Source organism: Euprymna scolopes, chromosome 4 (genome assembly GCF_053919585.1).
Source record: "Euprymna scolopes isolate OS-2025 chromosome 4, ASM5391958v1, whole genome shotgun sequence".
In the NCBI taxonomy this organism is placed as follows: domain Eukaryota; kingdom Metazoa; phylum Mollusca; class Cephalopoda; order Sepiida; family Sepiolidae; genus Euprymna; species Euprymna scolopes.
The window spans coordinates 155,076,828-155,096,813 of NC_136485.1; the positions used below are offsets into that span (position 1 = coordinate 155,076,828).

Genomic DNA, 19,986 nt, shown 5'->3' on the forward strand with positions numbered 1-19,986 from the left:
ACAATTGCATTCTTTTGGCACCACCTGTCTCTAATACAAGTGGTTCTCTAAACAAACAAAAGAGAATTCTGTTCAACTAATGGGAAATCGACCAGTCGTAATTCTTCATAAGTTTCACTCTATTCGTGTTTGTGATTCACTGATTTCACATAAGAGAATAACATTCTCTGCTATTTTCTAACAGCATGAGAATGCTAGCTATGTTCTCTGCTAATTAAACACGGTCCTTATTAAAAAACAGACACCCAAAATAAGTGATGGAATAAGGGAATGAAAAGTCATGTTTTTCTATTATGATTATGTGGCTGGTTGATTGTTTTTCTTTTACGGCATATCAACCCTTTTTAGGTTATTTAATGTGGAATCCAGTTATTTTGAAGAATAATTTTTTGATAGAATTTTTTTTTTTCAAGTCGGTTTCTATTTAACCCATAGTTGAGACCCTAACAGGTACTACCACACCGGGTCAGAATGGATCTGGGAGCAATGGCAATTAAAGGGTGGCTCAACACTCCTCAAAGCCCACAAGCTTGAGCCTCACCATTGGATATAGTTTAAGGTCATATCCAGAACCGGTGATATGGCAGATAAGCATACAAAAAATTCATAGTTTTTATTTGTTATTATTGAGTCACCACTAACCAAGACCAAAAGCTACTCGAGAATAAAACTCGATGAGATGGAATGATTATCGGTCAAAAGACGTAGAACACTATGGGAGTACAAACTTTGATCAATGGTTTGAAGCGGTTTAGCAGTATATAATAATATTTGGATTAGTGTATTTAATTTGGATCAAATGGATACAATAATATTACAGGGGTTTGCGTTTATGTCAAGCATCCACAAAATACTGTTAGAAACTTACTCAATATATATCATAATATATATAAAAGAAAATATGACTTTTTTTACTTTATTTTATTTGATTTATAACTTGAAAATTATAGAAAGAAAAAGAGTAAAAATAATAATGTAGAGTTCAAGACTTAAGAAAGCAGTGTACAAAAGCCAGCAATAATTCTAGTGAGGCACCAAGTGTGTCTTGAGGGGGGGGTCTATAAATTTACCAAATACTGTTTCACTAAATGTCACTTTTACCCAATCAATGCCGAGTACATATTTGATCCCCACTCCCGCACACATACAACGGCATTCGCCCTCGACAGGCTGAACTACCTTTCCTTCAAAAGGAAGAATGGTCAAAGGAATATGAAATTAACAAGCAAATCCCAATAAATCTCGCTCAAGTGAGATGATGACGTTAAGTTCTTTCAGCTCTTGTAAGGAAGTGTCGAGGCCCTCCTATGTACAGCGCCTAGTATTCCCAAGTGGTCATTCAGCTGGTACTGACGAAGCTCAACGTTGCTTAACTTTAGTGATGTAATGGGATCCGGTGAGTCAATGTGATTATGTCATATCCTTGACCCTACAGCAAATATCATAGAAATATAAAATGTAAGAATAAAAATATAAAATGTAAGAATAAAAATATAAAATGTAAGAATAAAAATATAATATATAAGAATAAAAATATAATATATAAGAATAAAAATATAAAATGTAAGAATAAAAATATAAAATGTAAGAATAAAAATATAAAATGTAAGAATAAAAATATAAAATGTAAGAATAAAAATATAAAATGTAAGAATAAAAATATGAAATGTAAGAATAAAAATATAATATATAAGAATAAAAATATAAAATGTAAGAATAAAAATATAAAATGTAAGAATAAAAATATAAAATGTAAGAATAAAAATATAAAATGTAAGAATAAAAATGTAAAATGTAAGAATAAAAATATAAAATGTAAGAATAAAAATATAAAATGTAAGAATAAAAATATAAAATGTAAGAATAAAAATATAATATATAAGAATAAAAATATAATATATAAGAATAAAAATATAAAATGTAAGAATAAAAATATAAAATGTAAGAATAAAAATATAAAATGTAAGAATAAAAATATAAAATGTAAGAATAAAAATATAAAATGTAAGAATAAAAATATAAAATGTAAGAATAAAAATGTAAAATGTAAGAATAAAAATATAAATGTAAGAATAAAAATATAAAATGTAAGAATAAAAATATAAAATGTAAGAATAAAAATATAAAATGTAAGAATAAAAATATAAAATGTAAGAATAAAAATATAATATATAAGAATAAAAATATAATATATAAGAATAAAAATATAAAATGTAAGAATAAAAATATAAAATGTAAGAATAAAAATATGAAATGTAAGAATAAAAATATAAAATGTAAGAATAAAAATATAAAATGTAAGAATAAAAATATAAAATGTAAGAATAAAAATGTAAAATGTAAGAATAAAAATATAAATGTAAGAATAAAAATATAAAATGTAAGAATAAAAATATAAAATGTAAGAATAAAAATATAAAATGTAAGAATAAAAATATAAAATGTAAGAATAAAAATATGAAATGTAAGAATAAAAATATGAAATGTAAGAATAAAAATATAAAATGTAAGAATAAAAATATAAAATGTAAGAATAAAAATATGAAATGTAAGAATAAAAATATGAAATGTAAGAATAAAAATATGAAATGTAAGAATAAAAATATGAAATGTAAGAATAAAAATATAAAATGTAAGAATAAAAATATAAAATGTAAGAATAAAAATATAAAATGTAAGAATAAAAATATAAAATGTAAGAATAAAAATATAAAATGTAAGAATAAAAATATAAAATGTAAGAATAAAAATATAAAATGTAAGAATAAAAATGTAAAATGTAAGAATTAAAATATAAAATGTAAGAATAAAAATGTAAAATGTAAGAATAAAAATGTAAAATGTAAGAATTAAAATGTAAAATGTAAGAATAAAATTAAAAATATAAAATGTAAGAATAAAAAATGTAAAATGTAGGAATAAAAATATAAAATGTAAGAATAAAAATATAAAATGTAAGAATAAAATGTTAAATGTAAGAATAAAATTAAAAATATAAAATGTAAGAATAAAATTAAAAATATAAAATGTAAGAATAAAAAGTGTAAAATGTAAGAAAAAAAATGTAAAATGTAAGAATAAAAAATGTAAAATGTAAGAATAAAAATGTAAAATGTAAGAATAAAAATATAAAACTAAGACAAAAAATAAAAAATGTAAGACGAAAAATATAAAATGTAAGAATAAAAATATAAAATGCAAGAATAAAAATATAAAATGCAAGAATAAAAATATAAAACTAAGAATAAACATATAAAACTAAGACTAAAAATATAAAATGTAAGAATAAAATGTAAAATGTAAGGATAAAACAGTAATATAGTGTTATAACCTCTCCAATCAACTATATTGAATCTATCTTGGTCATTTATGCACTATTGCTGTTGGAAAAGGCATGAACCTGCAATTTTGCCTCTAAATATCAACTTGTCTTCAATTAAACATATACAATGGATCATTTAGAATAGAAAATAGTTCCCAATTAAATCAACGTGATTATTCTGTATCCTTTACGCCACAGCAAATATTGAATATCATAAAAATGTAAGATGTAAAAATAGAAATGGTAATATGGTATTATAAGCTATCTGTAAAGAAAACCAGTTCTTCCTTCAATTCCGGAAACGGCAAATCGTCCTTCTTATAAAATAAATTGTTGAATTGATAATGAATTTATATTTGACTAGCAGAACCTGTGGAAATTCCATGGTAGTTGAAAAAAACTTTTAAACACATTATAAGTAAAATTAATAAAAAAATAAAATTAAAAAACTAACAACAAATTTAAAACAATTTTTTAGCAAATTCTTTTTTAACCTTTTAAAGCTAAAAAGAATTGACTAAAAAAATTAGATTTTTCCAATGAAAATTCAACACACAACACATTATTATTTTTTTTTTTTTTTCGGAATAATTTTTGGATATAATTATAAAGGAATAGATGTCAGTTCACTTGCACATTTTTTAATTTTTTAATTATAAAATAAAATAGGCAATTTGAAACCGTAAACAGCCATGTTTTTGTTTTTGAAAATTTTTGGAGAGGAAATCGTTTTAATGATTTTTAACTGATAAAGAGCGACTATAGAGGGAGGTAATTCGTTTCTAATTAATTAATGTTTGCGATGATGGTTTTTTTGTGACCCTATATGTACAGATAAGTAAATTATTCATATTTGATTATAAATTGATCGTTTCAACTTAGCAATTTAACTTGTAAATTATTGATTAAAAATCAAATATACCTCTTTATGATGGTTAACTGGCAGATGCAAAATATATAAGAAACCATTTTTTCTAAGACTTTCAAGCAGCTGCTCGGCCATTACAAGAGCATTTCTAACAAGCAACTTTATTGAAACAAGATAGCAAGCAAGAACAAAAGTTAATTTCTATTTGAAAATAAACTTGCTTCTCATATTTTGTCTGGAGAATAATAATAACAAAAAGAAGAGATATTATATCAGTGACCACTGGTCATGTGGTCACTTGTTAATTTAATATGACAATTTCTTCTTCTCATTCATATAATATTTTCTACTCAAGCAACTGAACGTCTGTTTGTGGTTTCTCTCTATAATTTAGCTTTCTAAACAAACAAAATAATAAGTCATCTCGTCTGGCCAAAAGTGAGAGTTTGAACAAACAATTTTCTTACCGAGACACTCAGCTTAATTGCACGAATTGATTAATATGATGACAATTCTATATTTAAATCTAATGTATTCCGTTACACCAGTAAATTTTTGCCGAACATAATGGCTTCGGTATGATGACCATACCATAATTAATTAAAGGTTTTAGCCCTCTCTCCCTGCAAGAACTGTGACACCAAGGTCAGAAAGTGCAATTGAGAAGTCAGCGATCCTCCCCCCCCCCCTCCGCTCAAGGAGAGGCACTCCGACCTGCAAAAAGTGCTCAGGCAGCCCTGCCTGCATTCCTCGGTAAAGACGCCTCAGGCGATTTGCAAAAAAAAAAAAAAAACTAACTCCTCCTCAAATAGAGAAGGCAAAGTCTGGGAGGGTGGACCTCCTAGAACTGCACAGAATTAGTATTACATTGCAATCAACAGGGACCAGATCATTACACGAATGGATTAATCTCTGTTCATATTTGGTGGTGGGGGGGGGGCAAAAATCAGTTGAATGTGTGGCAACAAATTGGAGAAAATTCATCAATGCTACACACACACACATATATATATATATTTACCTATTTCATATACATATGCATATATACATGTATGTACATATATATATATATATATCTTCCAGATTTAATATTGAACAGATGTCAGTTGTAACTACATTAATATATATATGTATATATATATATATATATATATATATATATGTATGTAGTTATACCCTTTACATATATATATATATATATATATATATATATATATATATATATATATATTGTGAAATTTTGTTGAAAATTCAAAGACTCACGTTTTCTTTTTTATAACCTTCATTTATTTCCTGGATTTTTTCCATTACAGCTGTTTCATTAATGGGTAGGCAATTTTACGATTTATGTGTCCATAAAAATATCCTGTCCCCACCAACTTCTTCAGATGTTTATCCATTAGATTTTTACAACAAAAGGCATATTTTTAACATGCTGAACATTTTATTTTGGTAAAAAGATTTCCAAAGCTATGCCTCCTCACTTCCTCCATCTTTTGGTGTCATGTGAAGATAGTTTTCCATTTTAATCCGTAGTTTCGTATTTTTACTTTTTTTATTTTTATTAATTAATTATTTATTTTTGTTTAAATTTCCCTTTTTTTTCTATTTTTTCTATTTGTTTTTTCCAATTATCATATAATTTTATATAATTTTATTTCTACATTTCTGAGTGTTTATTTTAATATTCCTATTTTGCTTTGTATTTGAATTCGTATTATTACTCGATCCATCTGTTTAAAGGGGGGGTCACTCTCATGGAATCATTTTTTATATCTAGGATTACCTCCCTTGCATCTTTATCTTTCCTTATATTATACGTTTCGTTTTTTTTTTTGGTTTTTTTTTGGTTTTGTTTTTTTCTAATCTGCTCTAGTTCTTTAAATTAAATATCTGTTTCTGTGCAAACAACCGTGGATTACATCCTGTCGTTTGTTTAATACTATATATATATATATATATATATATATATACACTCGTGAGCCAAAAAAAAAATGGGCCAAACAAAGTTTATACATTTTATTGCACTAAAAGCTATATTGAACAAATAACAATTGAACAAAGAAACAAACGAGACTAATAGCACAGAACAAGACATTTACTTTAATAAATGCTTAGGATGGAATCGCATTTCCTTTTGATTTTTTTAAAAGATCAATCCTTTTAGACATGCTCTCAACCAAAGTGAAACTCTGTGAAAAGGAGATGCTATTCCATTCGCTTCCCACAGTTTGTCATTGTTAGAAAAAGTTCTTCCATCCAATGCACGAGATATTATGGACCAAATATTCTCGCTTCAGTTTTAATCGGGGGTTTGACCTGGCCAAAATATCACATTAATTGAATTATCAGAAAACCATTTCTTTGTGACTTTAGCAGTGGGTGCAGGGGCATTATCCTGTTGAAAAATAATGTTCTGAGATATTCCCAGTTTCTGGATACTTGGTAACAGTCCTGTTTCTAATATTCGAATGTATTCCTTTGCATTGATTAACTTCTCTGAACTCCTGCTGAAGTAAAAGTTCCCCATACCATTATCTCTCCATTCCTGTGTTTAACTGTCATTTTTATGCAAGTTGGTGAAAATCTTTCTCCAGTTCTTCGATTGCACCATTCGGGAGCAAATCTTGATTCATCTGACTAGAAAATATTCCTGAACCAGTCTGTATTTTTCTTGCCATAATACGAGAAAAATCTCTTTCTATCATTGATCTTCTTAGGTAAAAAATGGCTTCTTTGCACACCTTTGAGAAGAAAATCCCATTTCTTTCATTCGTCTAGATATTGTATATCTAGAAAGAGAATGTCTAGCCCGTTTTGAATTCTTTGCTATGGTCAACATAAGTTTTCTTTCAATCCTTCAAAATAGTTTATTTAAGCTTGTGGTCGTCCTTCAAAGTGAATGCTCTAGGGCGACCAGATCCAAATTTCCCTTTTACCAAGCATTCGACTTCGAATTTTTAACCAATTCGCTTTACTACAGAAAGAGATGTTTCCACATCTTTTCTTAAAATATCAAAAATCTGTTTGTAAGTCATTTTGGACTGCCTTAATCCTGCAATTCGGTTTTTTATATCCTCGTCAAGATGTGGTCTTACCATTTCTATGATAAATTTTTCCACTTATTGTTATATGCTATAATAATAATGATCTGCAAAATAGAAATTTTCAGTTAAAATGAACAAAATTCATGGAAAAATATTGAAAAATCGATTTCTTCCTTTTTTTTCACTCTTGGCCCAATTTTTTTTTTTTTTTTTTTTTTTGCTCATGAGTGTACGTATGTACGTATTTATGCATAGTAATAAAAAAAAAAGCAAATTATTACAGTAATAATTATATACATACATACATCGATACTCCTATAAATTCGTTTTTCTTTTGTGTGTATTGATATTCATATTAAAAACCCGCTTTTCTATTTATTTAAAAAGAAAATACAATTTTCTTATATATGGGTTGTGGAATTGCATTCACTCGCAAAACATCTAGCTAATTTGCATATTCTTTTAAACATTCATTTTAATTAATCCCTATTAGTTTTTTCGGTTTTCTTATGGGATGATAATCTTTAGTTTACTATTATGTGCAATGATATACGTGCAGATATTCTACATGATTTATACTTGCATAATATTTGCGTAAAAAGTTTACAAGTAAACGCAAAATTGTTTCCACATATATTTATGTATACGTATATATTTTTGTTTAATCTATTTATCTATCTATCTATCAAAGTGAATGTGTGTGTGTGTGTACATTTCCTTACGCAATAACTCTGTCAATTTTAAGTCTACAGACTCGAAATTTGATATACAGCGTACTGAGATTTGGGAAAATCTACGTGATCCGTTTTCGGCCGGAAACCTGGCTGTTAAGGGGTCAAAGTTCAACGATTTGACCTTTGAGAACTCTACCAAACTCCCCCGACAATTTTGGGTCTAAACAATTGAAATTTTAGATATATATTCCTTGGACATGGATCTAACTTAATAACTTGATTTGAGCCAAAAGCAATAAATGTTAAGGGGTCATAGTAGGGGTCAATGTTTAAAAAAATTGGCCGTTTTTTTTTTTTTTTTTTTGCTCAAGATACACCTCCAAACACCCGGGCAACGCCGGGCTGAAATGCTAGTATATATATATATATATATATATATATATATATATATATATATATATATATATATTCATTCCAGATATAATATTGAACAGATGTCATTTGCAACTGCATCAATATGTGTATAGCTTTGATTTGGGGCAAAAAATCAATAAATACCCAAAAGGATTTTACCTGTTACGCTGAATACTGAAAATTTCTTCCTATTATGAGATGAAATAGAAAAAAAATATCACGGCATAAATTTATATCAATTTTTTCCTCATTTTCTTTTCATCAGTGTAAAATTATCCCGATTTTAGACTTAGTAAAAAATAAATCTTGTTCGCTTAACGGTACTTATCTGACAGAATATAATAAAAAATATGACCAGACCGAGAATTTCCATTGATGGCATTAGAAAATAGGTAACATAGGTTGAAAATGATATTTGTTCAGAGCACACACAGTCTTCCATAGATTATAGTCTGCTTAGATTGCTGTATTGGTTGAAGAGGAAGTAAGTAAAAAATAAAATGTCTAGAGGAAAAGTTGGCTTAGTTTGATACATTAATCTTTTTTTCTTTCTTTTTCCCTTGAAAACAAGTCAAGTAGAAAAAGTGCCAAGAAGAATCATCAACTAATTGATAATCAAAAGAAAAAAAAAAACAAGAAAAAAAAATGTAAGGATAAATAATACTAATCCTACTAGCACTACAAAATGTGATGGACATGTTGACCTCAAAGTTCTGATTTTTCAGCAAAATTAAGAAAAGACAAAAATGTTCACATATGCACAGATAAACCGCTTTCTATAAGTTGTTTTTCATGTTGTCAACATTCACCAAATTGACGGATGGATAGAATAAAAAACACGCAAGCTTTTGTATAAATCTGAAAAACATAACCATTTTCCTTTAGCACAAAACCCAACATAGTCTACACATTTTTTTTTAATTGACCTTTTCCCTATTCACTACAGTATGGTATGTTTCTAGCCCACTGCTCTTCTGTTCCTTTTAGAAGTAGGCTAGTTTATTGGTAAACACCCGAGACACCCGTCACCCGAAAAATGTAGGCCAGAATGCACCTCCCCTGGGGAGCTGGCTCTTCAGTCTCACTTCCCAACACATCTCACATCTTCTTGGTTGTAGAATCAAGAATCAAGATTCTACATTGGTGTGGAAGACAGGTAAATACCCACCATTCAAACTTTTGTGGCCTTTTAGCTAGTGTAGTAGATCTCTTTATGCTATATTTAATCTGTTCTGTCCTCGGTTAGTGAAGGAGAAATCTTTCTAGACTGAGGCAATTTTAATTTTTTGTTCTGATTCAAAGTGCACATTTGGGGGGGGGATTGGATTTTCCCCCCGCATTAAAACCCAACTTTGCCTTTTTCACAAAAAACATCCGACTGGCTAGAACCACTATCAACAATTTCCCCCACTCTCTATCCATGTCTAATTCTAAACTCAGATTCCATGAACAAAGTTTCTTTCCTAGAACTACCCGCATGTGGAACACTGTTCTATTAGCCTGCTTCCTAGCTGATTACAATATAGTAGCCTTCAAGTCCAATGTAAACAAGTTCTTGTTGAGCTGTATCCTTAAATAATCCAAATTCTACCCAATATACACCATTAACGATTACTACACTGCTACCTTTCATTCATTAAGGGTTATCCTCGAGTGACCTTCGGGCCTTGATAAGTGGTGATAACAATGTAAAAAGAAATACTAGAAGAATATTCAAATAAATTAATTCTACAAACAAAACAACTTTTTACAAGCACTATAGATAATAATCAAGGTAAGATTATAAAATGCAAAAGTTCTCAGTAGTGGATTTACTATTGAACTTCATAATTTTTCTTGTTTGAAGACAATCATAGTATTCTTACCTTTTAACTAAGTTAAATTAGCAATAAATATTTTTTTAATCATCTACATTATAATTCAGGTCATAAACGGATAAAATACTCCAAAGAAACTTAAATTTGTGAAATATTTATTAATTGATGCCTAATATCAATTGTTAATATTTCAATAAAAACCACAGTATCTGATTTTTATGAAGGGCTTCCAACCCCTTTTTTAACTCTATTTGTGTAAAATTAAGCTCAACAGTTGTGTTCCAAAATTCATCTGATCCTAAAACAATTTTATCAATTCGTTCTGGCAAAAATTTACTTTCACCATAACTAATGTTTGTGCAAAATACTTTTTTAAAAAAATCCAATGTGTGATTATTGAGAAAAGTACAAACAGACAAACAATTTGGGAGCAATTTTAGCCTATAGTTATCCTGGAAAATTCGTTCTGGCAAAAATTTACTTTCACCATGACTAATGTTTGTGCAAAATTTAAAGAAAAATAATCTAAGCGTGGTTATTGAGAAAAAGTGCGAACAATGATCAGCTTATTAGTTTTAGGGGAGAATCGTGTACATAAGCTTAAGTAATTTTATAAAGATATGACTTCGCATTACAACAATTTACAACTACTAATATTAACGTTACACTCGTTTACACAAGGGACCCAACACGTTGCATGCAGTCTATGTCGCAAAGGAGACCAAGACAAAGAATAACTCGAACTCATTTTGTGTAACAACGACATTCATTTCCTTATTATTCCACCACGCATGACTTCTTGTTACGGCCGTGACTCCACACATTTCTCTAATGTGATCTTCTCTCTAAAGTTCTCTCTCTCCTTTTTATAGTCTTTTTTCTTACAATGACGTTATTTCGCATTTTGTATGCAATTTGCATATGCGCATCCTTGCTCTGTTGTACAATCTTTGTTATAATAAATAGATAGAGAAGAAGGGACTAGTTCCTAGCTTAGCAGTGGGGCCTTGCTTTTATTTAAAAAAAATATATATATTTGAACATTTGTTTTTTATGATAGCTTGAATTCCTAGCACTATTGGGTAACTCATAAATCTCATAGCTACAAGGCGATGCTAACATTGAATATAAACTCATTTATATATCTCGCCATAGATTGATGGACATTGTTTCTGACAAGAAATGGATGATTACTGAGATTTAAATATGGAAGCACAGATTTTTATAGAAAGATTTAAAAAAATAGCATATGTGGATGTATAGAATAGCCTTGGAGAAAATGATTGATATCTAATATCTTTCATCTTGGTTTGTGTGTAGAACCCTAGCATCGGTTGGACCGCTCATTACTTGGCTCAGCTTCAGTCCGCTTTTAGCAAGAACCAAGCTATAATGCAGAACTGGCACCGATAAATTGCTCCAGTCTTTTCTTGCATCCAAAATCCCATCAAAAATTCCTCCACTCCCGCCCCCATACAAATGTACGCATGATATATGCCAAATACAACACACATAAGATTCGCTTCCACTTTCACAATCAAACAGTTATCACAGTGTTAACAATAATATTCTTGGTAAATATTACGTCTCCCATCTATCAAAAATTTCGAGAAAGGAGTTATGATGCACATATAGTGTTTTGATTATCTCTTGTATGTATGTTACTACGCAGGGAGAGTAAGCACACACACACACACACACACACACACATATATATTGAATAAAGCGATTCATAATTTTGAATTAAAAATCAGTTTCAAAAGGAAAAACAAACGAAATCCTTGGGAAAATGATTTTTAATTCAAAATTATAAATCGTTTTACTTAATATTAACGGTCCTGGATATGACCTTAAACTATATCCAGTGGTGAGGCCCCAGCTTGTGGGCTTTGGGGAGTGTGGAGCCACCCTTTAATTACCATTGCTCCCAGGTCCACTCTGACTCGGAGTGGTAGTACCTGTTAGGGTCCCAACTATGGGTTAAATAGAAACCGATGTGAAAACAACAAATATATTCTATTAAAAAAAATTTTTCTTCAAAATCTTTGGATTCGGCATTAAATAACCCGAAAAGGGTTGATATGCCGTAAATCAAAAACAACCAACCAACCAACTTAATATTAACATAGCTCTAGGATATCTATACCTATTGAACTTATTATATTATCGGGCACTGTTTTCATTAATAATATTAATACATTTACTAATACATTAAGATAAACTCTGTTCTTTTAACTTCAGGTCTAATTCCCTCTAATATATATATATATATATATATATATATATATATATATATATATATATATATATATATACAGTTAAAGACGAAATTAGTGGCACCCTTTCAATTTTTACGTTTTTTGGAGAAAAAACATTTTTTCACTAATTATTTTTATTAACGTGTTGATGAACATTTGTATCGACCATCTACATGCAAGCATACATACATAAATTTATATATTAGTAACTCAAATTTTCAACCCAAACCGATTTAAAAGCTTGCCCTATCTCTGAATACCCTTTATGTAAAATTTCAAATGTTTAGACCAGAAATTGTCTAAGTAATTTGGTAGAGACCGCAGAGGTCAATTTTTTTTTCAACTTTGACCTCTATTATGACCTCTTAACATTTATTGTTTTGAGCTCAAATCCAATTATTAAAATAGACCCAGGAAACCTATATCTAAAATTTCAAGTGTTTATACCCAAAATTGGCGGAGGGGTTTGATAAAGTTCTCAAAGGTCAAATCGTTGAACTTTCACCTATTAAGAGCCAAATTTCTGGCCGAAAACCGATTACAAAGATTTTCCCAAATCTAAATACCCTGTATGTCAAATTCCGAGTCTGCAGACTTAAAATTGACAGAGTTATTGCGTAGGGAAATGTACACTGAGAGACACTATCATATATATATATATATATATATATATATATATATATATATATATATATATATATATATATATATAGTTGTTGGTATCTATAGAATCTGTTTCAAATTTCAGCATAATGAATTGATAGGTTTTAGAGTTCAGTTCAAGTATATATGTTTCAGTTTTATTTTTTATCAAAAATAGATGAAAAATATTTAATATATTTTATTAACTTTTAATCTTGTCTATGAAACGCCGGCCTATGCGGATACTTCCGCTAGTAACCATATATATAGTATACATGGACGAAAGAGGGGAAGGGTTCCATAAAAATGAATACATTGCTGGCTTAATAAAAGATAGTTTTCTAGTATAAATCGAATAATGTAGATTGAGAAGGGGGCATGTGTTCCAAGTGCTGGCACTATTACTGTTATGAAAATCAATATTTGAATAGTTGTGTTTTATGTTTGCTTGGATTTCTATTTATAGCACTATTGGGCAATGCATAAATCTAATAGCTACACAAGACAATCCTAACTTTTAATATAAATTTATTTATTTATAACACCATAGATTCATAGGCATTGTTTCTGATATATATATATATATATATATATATATATATATATATATACATATATATATATATATAATTTGAGGTTGCTATTTTTCAAAGGAAAGGTAACCAGTGAAATATAACAAGGTTAATACAAGAGTGTTCTATATGAAAGTAGAGCAAGTTACGCTTTCAATTTGTCTTTACATAAGCAGTAATTTGTTGCTACACAGTCATGAGCATGTTTTGGTCTTCTAGTATTTATAAACTAGAGACCTCATTAGGCAACAACGCTTATATTCAAAAGTGGAATTAAGAATTAAATTGAAAGTATATATATATATATATATATATATATATATATATATATATATATATATATATATAATTATTATTACTCACCAGGAGTTCTTACACAAGCTATCACCAAAAAGTTTTCTTTGAGAACAACATTAGCTTTCCTTGGAGTATGGGTGACAACAAGCCTCCTCAAATTTCCAGTAATTCTCACCTCTTTCAATAACCTTTGCAAATTAGCTTGCATTATCGCAATAGCCGTTTACCATTGGATTTTTGTTTGTAGCAAGCTGTGGTCAACTGGAATTTGGGCGGCAATAGGTCTCTCCCACGGTCCCAGTCCTTTTGTACTTATCCAGTGTAGATTTCTCTCCTCGGTCCTTCCATCCTTCTTGATCCTCCTCGATTATTTGGTGTCTAGATGAAATAAGGCAATGGGCAGTGGGTAAAGACTGATTAAAGAAAAAATAATAAGGAGGAATCTAACCTTTTTCTTAACCCAGTGGAGTAAGGGAAATATAGGGCTCTAGAAATTGAAAGCAAAAGAAATAGGATAAGAGGGCATAGAAAAATGTACACACATTTTTTTTTAAATGTACGAACATTTTTGGAAAGTGGGGAGAAAGAATGTTAGATATTTGCAGGGCAAAGCTGAAGGTATGTTAGTGGACGATTGTTATGATCGTTGTAATATTTGTAAAAATAAGAACGTTATCATAACAAAATAAATATTTACAGAGAAAATTATTTATGTCAAAATGTTTTAAAATTAAAAAATGTTAGAAATAAACAATAATTTAAAAATAGTTTGACCTCTAGAGTCTGACGTAGTCTTTCGTAGAGGTCATTTTAAAGTGATGTGGATTTTAAGGAGAGTTTAGAAAAGATGTATGATTTGAAGAGTCAAGAATCGAGAGTGAGAGAGAGAGAGCAGATCGAGTTGAATATTGATAGCTCCAAGTGGAGGAGATCAGACTGCGTTAGTCTAGAACGAATATGGAAACATCGGGAAATAAAGTTGCTGAAAAAACAACTCAAGATTTATTGATTCTTTGGGATTAATCTTATTTGCAGCTTTTCCTGAGGATCTGTCAAACAAGATCAGGGATGGACAGGTATGTTTCTCTGATTGGTCCAATGTTACTGTTATTTGTCCCTTTTGTTAGGTCTCCATTGTTAAAATGTATCTGTTGTCGTAAATTGTATACCACTAGACGATGCACGAGTTTAGATACATGTGCATAATATACACCACTTTATGTTATACAGAATCTCATGACAGTACATCAATTTATGGTTACACTACAAATATTATTATTATTATTATCATTATTATTATTATTATTATTATTATTATTATTATTATACTTGGCTCACAAGGAGCTTTCACACAGGTTTTCTGAAAACAGCCTGTGGTGTTCCCTTGAAGCTGGGTGACAACAAGTCTCCCCAGGTTTCCAATACTCTCCACCTCTTTCGATAACATTTGCAAATAAGTTTGCATTATCACAACAGCTGCTTGCCATTGATTTATCATTGGCAGCAGCTATTGGTCTTTGCTGGGATTTGAGTGGCAATAAGTCTCCCCAAGGTTCCAGTTCTTTTCACACTTATTTGGCTGAGGTTTGGTCAGTTCATCGGTCTTTCCTTCTTCCTTGTCTCTACTTGGTTATTTGGTCTCGCTCTTTTGGAGGGGGGGGCTATTGATGTGGCCATGGGGGTAGGGTTGGGTTAGAGAATTTATAGATATGCGGTTTCAGTGCTCTTGGTTCCATATTATTGTTGTTGTTATTTTATGTACACACATAAAATATTATAAGTATATATATTATATATATAGATTTTCAGTATTTACTCAACAGTGCTTAATATTTGAGCAGAGCTACTATTCCTGGTAAATATTACAATGTCTCCTATTTACTAAAATCTTGGGATTAAGAGTTCTAATACACACACACACACACACACACACAATCTATTATATGCCATTACACAGGGAGTGTTATATTGTGATGCTGTATGATTGTTCCTATTTACAATGTCTCCCCACGGGACAGAGTTAGACACCAGGGTCGTTTTTTAATGTGGGGAAAAGGAACAAAAAATAAAAATTGTCTCAGTCGTGAAGGATTTCTCCTCCACTGACAGAGAACAAGAAATTGAAGTGTAGATCTGAAGAACAGATACTACACTTTGATCTGGACCCACTGTATGATTGTCATATGTGTATGAAAAATGTGAAGTAATTTGTATAGAAGGTGTTAACCACACCACTAAAAAATAAAGAAGCCGCTCATTTCTCTGCTTTACCTATGCCTCAACAAAACCTGCTGAAAATTTCAACACATTTGCAGCATTATTTGCAAATCAGTTTTTATTAACTTGCCTTCTCACTGCTGAATAAAAAATGAGCCCTCCACTACAGCAAAAGGCAGTGTGCTACTTTCTTTGAAGCTCTGTTTGTGTGTGTATATATATATATATATATATATATATATATATATATATATATATATATATATATATATATATCAGGAACATGCAGAGAGGGGTGCTCAAGCACGTGCCCCTTTTACTTGTTTTAAAAGTGCCCTTTTCAGAGGAGTGTATTATAGTCCTATGTCCTATGGAGACACGCTACACTGTGTGACAAGTAACTTTATCATGATAGAGTTGACACTCTAAGTCAGTCAGCGTCAATGGTACAAACCTATCAATAACAACAACAATAATAATAATAATGATAATAATAATAATAATAATAATGATAATAATAATAATAATAATAATAATAATAATAATAATAGAAAATGAATATGATAGGGAAGCTATGAATTTGCTTTCATTGAAACAGCATTATATGAAAGCTTATCATGAATATAAAAAAAAATTGTGCAAAAAGTTTATAAAATGAGGGGGAAAATTAAGATTTAAAAGGATAAATTCAGTGAAGTCAAGGATTAAAAAAACATATGAAAGGATATGGAGTGACCAAGTTTTATCAATACGAGACGATAATAGGAGACAATGTTCCCATGAGAAGAACCCGGAATTATGCTGTTGACACGCAAACTCAAATTAAAATCCAAAATGTGATTCAAAATGTTTCTGCCCAAATCCCTACATAGTACCCCAGTAGTTGTTGCCCCTGATAGTAGCCCCCTACACCAAAGTGGCAATTTGCCTTGTTTGGGGTGAAAATGTAATAAAAATATATATATATATATATATATATATATATATATATATATATATAAAGTGAATTTGTCTGTCTATGTCTGCGTGTGTACATTTCCCTACCAAACTACTCTGTGAATTTTCAGTCTACAAACTCGAGATTTGATATCAGGGGTATTGAGATTCGAGAAAATCTTTCTAATCGGTTCTTGTTTGTAATAATTCAAATACGTGTAATCCCTGTTTGTTGAAATATGTATATATCGAGAGAGCAATTTGATGCATTGATTGCAGGTGATTAAATGACTTACTGACTAAATAGTTTTCCAACAAATGATAAAAAATATACAAATTAATCTTTTTTATTTTTATATAGTTTTAAAGGTTCAAAAACTTCCAAGATATATATATATATATATATATATATATATATATATATATATATATATATTAACAAAGTCTCGACCTTAACATTTAATCTTGACCTTGAAAATATAAAGCTGAATGTGTGTGTGTGTGTGTGTGTGTGTGTGTGTGTGTGTGTGTGTGTGTGTGTGTGTGGTCACGAATAGGCTCCTATATGGTTGACTATTTTAAAAAACTGATTACATATAATAATAGAAGATGTATCAAGACACAGGAATGGGTATGTTTGATCTGGTAGAACGGTGGTTCATTAAAATTGTTGGGTCTGCGTTCGCACCTGGTCCACAAAATATGGAAATTTAAAAATTAAAAAAAAAAACGTTTACAAGTGTTTTTGATATAGTTGTAGATAATAATACTTTGATAAGTATGTTTTAACTTAAATACGGATGGTATAATAAAATTGTGGGGTCTGCGTTCGCACCTGGCCTCCATAGAATGGAAATAGGCACAAACTTTAATAAAAACTTTTCATATCTATCTGCGTAAGTATACTTTGATAATTATGTTTCAGTTTGAAGAAATATGGTATAATAAAATTATGGGGTGTTCGTTCGCACCTGACCCCCATAGAATGGAAATATGTCACAAAGTTTAATTACGTTTTTTAATATAGATCCACAGAATATTGTAATAAGTGTTCCAGTGTGAACAGGTATGGTTATAATAAATTATGGGGTTTATCTATTTTATTTTTACTTTCATCATATTTTTCTTTGGTTTTGATACCTCCAAATTTGAAGCTATCTCTTTACAACCCTTCGTTTTCATAACCTATCATACTTTCATAAATCAGAATCCATTTTCTGTAGACTATTTTTGAACCCAGTCAACAACGGGTACTTTTGCTAGTATATATATATATGTATATATATATATATATATATATATATATATATATATATATATGTATGTATGTATGTATGTATATATATATATATATATTGTATAAATCAACTGATTTAAAGGAAAGCTATAAGATTGTCAACATCATGAATTTGGGAATATAAATTTTTGTCCATATATTGTTCTGTAATCACATTGAACTTCTTATATAAGGATTGATATATAATAAGAAAAATATATTTCTACAGAAATATATATATATATATATATATATATATATATTTACAGGGTGACCCCAAAAAAAAAAAAAAAACACATAGAAAGTATATCAAGAACATATGCTGTAGAACGGAGAAAAAAAAGGTCAAAGACCCTAGTGTTTTAATGTGATGTTTTGAATATAATAAAGTAGTTATGACCAAAGTTTCATTTCATTCAGACAAAACACTAAGAAACGGGGACTAATTAGAGTTGGAGCCTGTTCTTTTTGGGTCACCCCATATATAAAGAAAGGTTAAAGAAAATGTAATACAACTATTTTTTCAAAAAATTATTTTTTTTAACTATTTTTTATTTCTTATCAGCTTGTTCCATACTATTTGCTGTCTTTTGAATTTGAAATAATGATAATAGACTTGCTCATGAATGACTGTCCATCTTAAAGCAGACACTATCTATAGATTAATCTGATTATAGTTGCAACGAGGTCTAATGGATACAGTTGTTGACTATGCCAAGTTTAAAGTCTATCAGATTTACTGTGATCAAATTATGCAATAATATTAATTTTTCCCTATTATAGACAAAATAAAACCTTGCGTGCAATTAATCCCATCCAAGTAATCGGTTAAAATCAGTTTTGCCCCAACATTAAATAAACATAAAAGGGTTAATGTACTGTAAAAACGATAAACTAAACCAAATTGATAATGGAAGATCCTCTCAAGCATAATATTGAATTTAATGGTCAGTGTCCAATTGTCTGACAAGTTGAGCCAACTAAATAAACTGAGAGAGAAGCCTAGAAAGTTGGTTTATAAGAAAGTTGGAACAGTCCATTATACTTAGATGGGTAAGTCCATTCTCTAGATTCTGGCTGGATGCTAATCCAGGAGTGGATAATCTATATTATATTTCTCTTAGTATGTCTGCCTGTCTGTCCGTTCCACTTTTCTCCAAAATACTGGGTCGATTTGACTGAAATTTCGTATGGACCTTTGTTATAATAGGGTGCAGTTAACTAAGGAGTATGGTATCTGTTCGGTGCATTTTTAGGAATTAATAAAGAATAATAGGAATTATTATGAACTTTTGTTAGGATAAGGTGCAGCGACATAAGTATTATGATATCAATTCAATGCACAATTAGAGATTAATATGCATTAGTATTTAATGCAACAGTTAGTACAAGTTTAACGAGATCCAACCATTAATTTGGCATAAATCACCCATTCTAAGTCAACTTTTGCTCGTTTTTAAAGTTTAGTCTATTATACAATTATTGCTTACTTCAAGCAAGAATTTCCCTATCAATCATTTAAAGCTCTTTATGCCAGTAAGTGTCAATTTGATTCTGCAGACAGACCTATTCTCTCTGCCAGGCAAGTGATTTCATTACAAGAACATTGATAGTTTCGCAGTGTTGTTCGTATTAGAAACCTACTT

General features: G+C 29.6%; 1 protein-coding gene across 17 annotated transcripts in view; it reads left to right on the plus strand.

Moving 5' to 3' along the window:
* LOC145269663 (zwei Ig domain protein zig-8-like) overlaps positions 1–19,986 on the plus strand; it is a 1,012,799-nt gene that overhangs the window by 76,801 nt on the left and 916,012 nt on the right. The window lies entirely within an intron of this gene.